Consider the following 7,118-nt stretch of genomic DNA (forward strand, 5'->3'; position numbering starts at 1 on the left):
CTAAGCCAAGTACACCGGGAATTGACCAGATTAGGAAAGGAGTTCAAAAGTTTAAAGAGGAAGACTCATCGGAAAGACCCCGTCTATGATGAAGGCAACAGGAACGACCACCTGAAAATCCCCCAAAAGAGATGTCTCCACCTACGCTCCGCCCACGCTCCGCCTACACCACGCCCCATATGAATATGCATGATTATGTATCTGATCTGATGTAATCCTATACCCAAAATGTATATAAGGCTTGCTTTTGCTATGTGAACTCAGAAATCCACTTTGTGATTTCTCCGACGCGTCGCAATAAAATACCTCCTGCTTATCTGACTTAGACTGAGTCTCTTAAGCAGTTACTCTCGCCTTTTTGGGGCAAAATTCGGCATCAAATGTGATAGAGGCCGGATCTGTGTTCACCCAGGGCTGATCCCAACGCTGTCTCTTTGGCTGTTGGTTTTCAGAACTGAATTTTTAGTCACAAAAATAAAATCTTTTGCATTTATTAATTTGGATTTCTGACTGATCCTTTATAACATGGACAGAGGGGATCCCATGCAATAGAGGCCGGATCTGTGTTCACCCAGAGCCGATCCCGGGCTCCACACTGTCCCTTTGGCTGTTTTAAAGAACTGAATTTTTAGTCAAGAAAATAAAATCTTTCACATTTATTAATTTGGATTTCTCGTTGATAATTTATAACACGAACAGAGGGGATTTGATGCGATGGAGGCCGGATCTGGGTTCACCCAGCAACAATCTCAACGCTGTCTCTTTGGCTGTGGGTTTTTAGAACCAAGTTTGGGTTTTGAGAACTGAATTTTTAGTCATGAAAATAAAATCTTTCGCATTTATTAATTTGGGTTTCTCGTTGATCATTTATGACGTGAACAGAGGGAGATCCGATCTGACAGAGGATCCAGGAGCACCCAGCGCCCATTCCTGGCTCGGTGCTGCTGCTTTGGCTGTGGTGGCTTTGAGGTTCTGGGCTTTGGGTTTTGTATCTTTTTAGTCACAAAATTAAAATCTTTCTAATTTATTAATTCAGATTTTTCTAATTAATTCATTAATTCAGATTTCTGGCTGATCATTTATAACATCCAGGGATGTGGCAGCTCCGGGAAGGAGAAGGAATTTGGGGTGGGAATTTGGAGGGGGGCATGGGGGTGATGAATGGATCGGATTCGTGCCAACTAAATTGTAACTATATCAATAATTTAGAATATTAAAATATATATTAATATATATTATTATATCTATTAATATAAGTATTTTAATCTATATTATCTATAGATAAAACGATTATATATAATCTATATTATATATATAATTATATATGGATATATATTATACATATAAGAAAAATATATATTTATTTTCCAAAATATATTGTAATATATTATATATAAATACTTTTTTGTTATTGCTTGTCATAAAGTAGAAAATAAAAAGTAGATGTGATTAGTGTGATAAATGGACATGATTTATGCTGAGTAAATTGTAACTATATCAATATTTTAGAAAATTAAAAAATATATATGTATATAATTATTTACATAGAATAGATCTTTTATAAATATTACATTTATTTTATATATGGATTAAAATATACATTATGTATAATAGAATTATAGATGTATATCTAATATATATTAGAAAAATAAATTAGAATGTAATGTAATGTAATGTAATGTAATGTAATGTAATATAATATAATATAATATAATATAATATAATATAATATAATATAATATAATATAATATAATATAATATAATATAATATAATATAATATAATATAATATAATATAATATAATATAATATATACACTTTTCCTTTATTACTTTTAATAAAGTCACAGATGTTTTATGCGAAAATCAGGACACACGTGGAATGTTGGGATAAACAAGATCCCAATTCTGATCCTGGCCTTGGGACTGACAAAGTCGGGACAATTCCAGGTTTGGAATCCAAGCTGCGATTCTATCTATGAATTAATGAGGATAATTGGAGCATAATTGTTTAATTACGTAACTCAGAGCTCAGTGCGCATGCGCAGATGAAAGGGTTATCCAGGGGGCAGCGAGGGAGAGGCGGGGAGAGCCCAAAAATCCAGGAGCCTCAAATATCCAAGAGCCCCAAAAATCCAGGATCTCCAAAATCCAGGAGCCCCAAAAATCCAGGAGCCCCAAAATCCAGGAGCCCCAAATATCCAAGAGCCCCAAAAATCCAGGATCCCCAAAATCCAGGAGTCTCAAATTTTAGAGCCCCCAAAATCTGGGATCCCCAAACTCCATGGCCCTAAAATCCAGGAGCCCTAAAATTCAGAGCCCCAAAAATCCAGGAGCCCCAAAATCCAGGGCCCCAAAATCCGGGGTCCCCTAAAATCCAGGATGTAGGAATGGATCCCCAAAATCCAGAACCCCAAAAATCCAGGAGCCCCAAAATCCAGGAGCCCCAAAAGCTCAGGGTTCAGGAATGGACCCCAAAAATCCAGGATGCCCAAAATCCAGGATCCTCAAAAATCCAGGGTGCAGTAATGGAACCCAAACTCCAGGATCCTCAAAAATCCAGGAGCCCCAAAAATCCAGGAGCCCCAAATCCAGCATCCCCCCAAAACCCAATTGCCCCAAAATCCAGAAGCCCCCAAAAACCAGAGCCCTAAAATCCAGGAGCCCAAAATCCAGGAGCCACAAAATCCAGAGCCCCAAAATCTGGGATCTCCGTAAGTCTGGGGTGCAGGAATGGGCCCCCAAAATCCGGGATCCCCAAAAATCCAGGAGCCCCAAAACCCCAGGAGCCCCAAAATCCAGCATCCCTCCAAAATCCAGGGAGAAGGAATGGATCCCACAAAATCCAGGAGCCCCCAAAATCCAGGACACCCAAAAATCCAGGAGCCCCCAAAATCCAGGACACCCGAAAATCCAGGAGCCCCCAAAATCGAGAATGTAGGAATGGATTCCCAAAATCCAGTACCTCTAAAAATCCAGGATCTCCAAAAATCCAGGAGCCCCAGAAATCCAGGATCTCCAAAATCCAGGATGCAGGAATGGACCCCCAAAATCCAGGATCCTCAAAAGTCCAGGATCTCCAAAATCCAACATTCCCCCAAAATCCAGGGTGTAGGAATTGACCCTGTAAAATCCAGGACTCCCAAAAATCCAAGTGCCCCAAAAATGCAGGAGCCCCAAAATCCAGGATGCAGAAAAGGAAGAGAACAAAAGGATAAATCACTCAATATATATTACATAAATATTATGTTATATCATAAATATTATGTTATATCATATTATGTTATGATGTTATGTTATGTTAATACTGTATTATATATAGTAAATTATTTATTTCAGATATAGCATATTATATATTATATAAATTGTATACCATACACACAGTATATAATGTATTATATAAATAGTATGTTCTTTATACAATATATTGTAGATTTTTCATAGCATGTAATTTACATAGTGTATTATAGATTATACACATAGCATATTATATATACAGTAAATTATATATCTAGTATAAAAATATATAATATAGTATATCATATAAATAAAATACACTATATTATATATAGTATATTCTATGCATTGTATATTATATTGTATTTATGATATGTACTATATTGTATACAGCATATTCTATATTATAGATACAGCATTTAACAGATATAATACAGATATTGCATAATATATTATTTATATACTATATAATATTAAGTATATTATTATATATTTATATTTATATCATGTTCTAAATATAATATAATATAATATAATATAATATAATATAATATAATATAATATAATATAATATAATATAATATAATACAATACAATACAATACAATATAATATAATATAATATAATATAATATAATATAATATAATATAATATAATATAATATAATATAATATAATATAATATAATATAATATAATATAATATTGTATAATATAATATTGTATAATATAATATAATATAATATAATATTGTAATGTAATGCAATGTAATGTAATGCAATATATCACATCATATCATATCATATCATATCATATCATATCATATCATATCATATATATGACATTATATTATTTTATCTTTTATTTATGATATATTATATTACAGTGACATACATTTCAAGAATCGAAAATAAGAGGAATATTTACAGGAAATTATCGATGAGTTTCTATTAGCATACTGGATATAAATTATGTGTAAAATGGCCATGATCTGATTGGCTCTTGGCAAATATTAAATTAAGAAATAAAATTAATAAAAGTTAATTAGTACTATATAGTAATTAAAATGAATACACTATTTGTTATGTTGCAACGTTATGCTGTATTAATCTCATTTAATTAGCGCTGTAATAATCTCTTTTAAGCGGTGTGGTAAATTCAGATTTTAGGCCGTAAAATAGCACTAAAATAGGAACTGTGTGATGTCAAATACTTTCTGTAACTAACAGAAAGTTTAAAAAGATAACCCAGAAATTCTTCACATTCGCACAGAGATAAGAGCAGCAGCCACCAAGGTCCCGAGACAAGAATTTATTTTCTCCTTGGATTTATTTTCTCCTTGGATTTATTTTCTCCTTATCAGGAACTTCCAGACCCGGAGGAACAAAAGGTTCATTTACAAATCGGGTGAGGGGGAAGCTGAAGTTCAGCACAAACACCCTGAGTTAAAAAAAAATAATGTTTAAATCGTGTAGAAATGTATAAATACGCAATAAATTATTGCTTTTAAAGGGTAATCCTTGGTTAGCAAAGATGTAAAAATCCTTTTTTGGCCGAGTCCCAGGCACCCGAAAATCCGGAATTCTTTGCTTTTTATTGTTTCCTATTTTAAAGTCAATTTTAAAATAAAAAAACTTTTTATTGTTTCATATTTTTAAGTAAATTTTAAAGTAAAAAACTTCTTATTGTTTCGTATTTGGAAATACATTTTGAAGTAAAAAACTTTTTATTGTTTCCCATTTTAAAGCAAATTTTAAAGTAAAAAACTTTATATTGTTTTGTATTCTAAAGTAAATTTTAAAGTGAATTCTTTACTTTCTATTGTTTTATTGTTTATTTATATTATTGTGTTATACTTTTAATATTCCAAATATCCTAATTTTTATTACTAATTTATTACCATTTTAATTACTATTTTATTACTATTTTTATTACTATTTTATTACTATTTTATTACTATTTTATTACTGATTTACTACCATTTAACTACTATTTTGTTACTACTTTATTACTATTTTATTACTATTTTCATTACTATTTTGTTACCATTTTACTACTATTTTATTACTATTTTGTTACTATTTTATTAACATTTTTATTACTATTTTACTACTATTATGTTACTATTTTAATATAATTTTTATTACTATTTTATTACCATTTATTGCTATTTTATTACCATTTTTATTACTATTTTATTACTATTTTTATTACTGTTTTTATTGTTATTTTCTCTATTATTTTCATAACTTAAACTTTAAAAAATTTGAACGCAGGTGGATGGCGTTTTTCACAGGGGGATTTTGGGGTGGGAATTTGGGTGAATTCCAGAGCGATTTTGGGGAATTTTAAGATGTTTTAGACGTCGATGTTTGACAAGAACTCTCCGCTCGTGCTAAGCCTTAAAGGGATTTTGCAATCGTAAAAAAAAAAATTAAAAATGGTTTTTGAAGCATGAATTTAGAATATTGCTGGTATCGCTGTAAATTCAGAATATTGCTGGTGTTTCTATAAATTTACAATATTGCTGCTTTTGCTGTAAATTCAGAATATTGCTGGTTTTGCTATAAATTCAGAATATTGCTGGTATTGCTGTAAATTTAGGATATTGCTGGAATTTAGAATATTGCTATAAATTCAGAATATTGCTGGAATTGCTTTAAATTTAGAATATTTCTGTAAATTCAGAATATTGCTGGTATTGCTGTAAATCAGAATATTGATGTAAATTCAGAATATGGCTGTAAATTCAGAATATTGCTGGAATTGCTGTAAATTTAGAATATTTCTGTAAATTCAGAATAGTGCTGTAACTGTGAATATTGCTGGAATTGCTGTAAATTCGGAATATTGCTGGAATTGCTGTGAATTTAGAATATTTCTGTAAATTCAGAATATTGCTGGTATTGCTGTAAATTCAGAATATTGATGTAAATTCAGAATAATGCCTGTAAATTCAGAATATTGCTGGAATTGCTGTAAATTTAGAATATTGCTGTCAAATCCGAATATTGCTGTACATTAGAATATTGCTGGTTTTGCTGTAAATTCAGAATATTTCTGTAAATTCAGAATATTGCTGGTATTGCTGTAAATTCAGAATATTGATGTAAATTCAGAATATGGCTGTAAATTCAGAATATTGCTGGAATTGCATGTAAATTTAGAATATTTCTGTAAATTCAGAATATTGCTGGAGTTGCTGTAAATCCAGAATATTGCTGTAAATCCAGAATATTGCTGGTATTGCTGTAAATTTAGAATATTGCTGTAAATTCAGAATGTTGCTGGTTTTGCTGTAAATTTAGAATATTGCTGTAAATTGCTGTAAATTCAGAATATTGCTGTAAATTTAGAATATTGCTTGAATTGCTTTAAATTGAGAATATTTCTGTAAATTCAGCATATTGCTGTAATTTGGAATATTGCTGGAATTGCTGTAAATTCAGAATATTGCTGTAAATTCAGAATATTGCTGGAATTGCTGAAAATCTGGATTAGGACAATACAAACAAAGAGTTGGGGATGTCTGGGTTAATTTTAGGGGCAAAATAAACCCAAAAAAGGACACAGATTAACAGAGGATTAACCCTTAAAAACAACAACCTGTTGTATATTTACACATCTCATTAATGACGCATAAATTCAATTTTAAAAAGGATTTTGTCTGGTCAGTGCCGGCTTCTCCCTCTGAATCCTGATGGCGACTTTGAGCCAGGAAGAAATTAAATTTTTTTCTGACAAGGGAGCAATAAATTCCTTTTCTCTGAAAGATTTAGGGGCTGCTATCTCGCTGTGAGCCCTTTCTTAAAAATGAAAATATCTTACAGAGCGCAGCTTCGATTTTAACATTTTGTGACAACCCAAACCAGATTTAACACGCT

At 31.3% G+C, this 7,118-nt stretch overlaps 1 protein-coding gene across 1 annotated transcript in view; it reads right to left on the minus strand.

Moving 5' to 3' along the window:
- Window positions 1-7,118, minus strand: part of ELP3 (elongator acetyltransferase complex subunit 3) — a 77,526-nt gene that overhangs the window by 3,535 nt on the left and 66,873 nt on the right. The gene's annotated exons all lie outside the window — the stretch shown is intronic.

The sequence above is a fragment of the Melospiza georgiana genome, chromosome 3, assembly GCF_028018845.1.
Source record: "Melospiza georgiana isolate bMelGeo1 chromosome 3, bMelGeo1.pri, whole genome shotgun sequence".
NCBI classification, from domain to species: domain Eukaryota; kingdom Metazoa; phylum Chordata; class Aves; order Passeriformes; family Passerellidae; genus Melospiza; species Melospiza georgiana.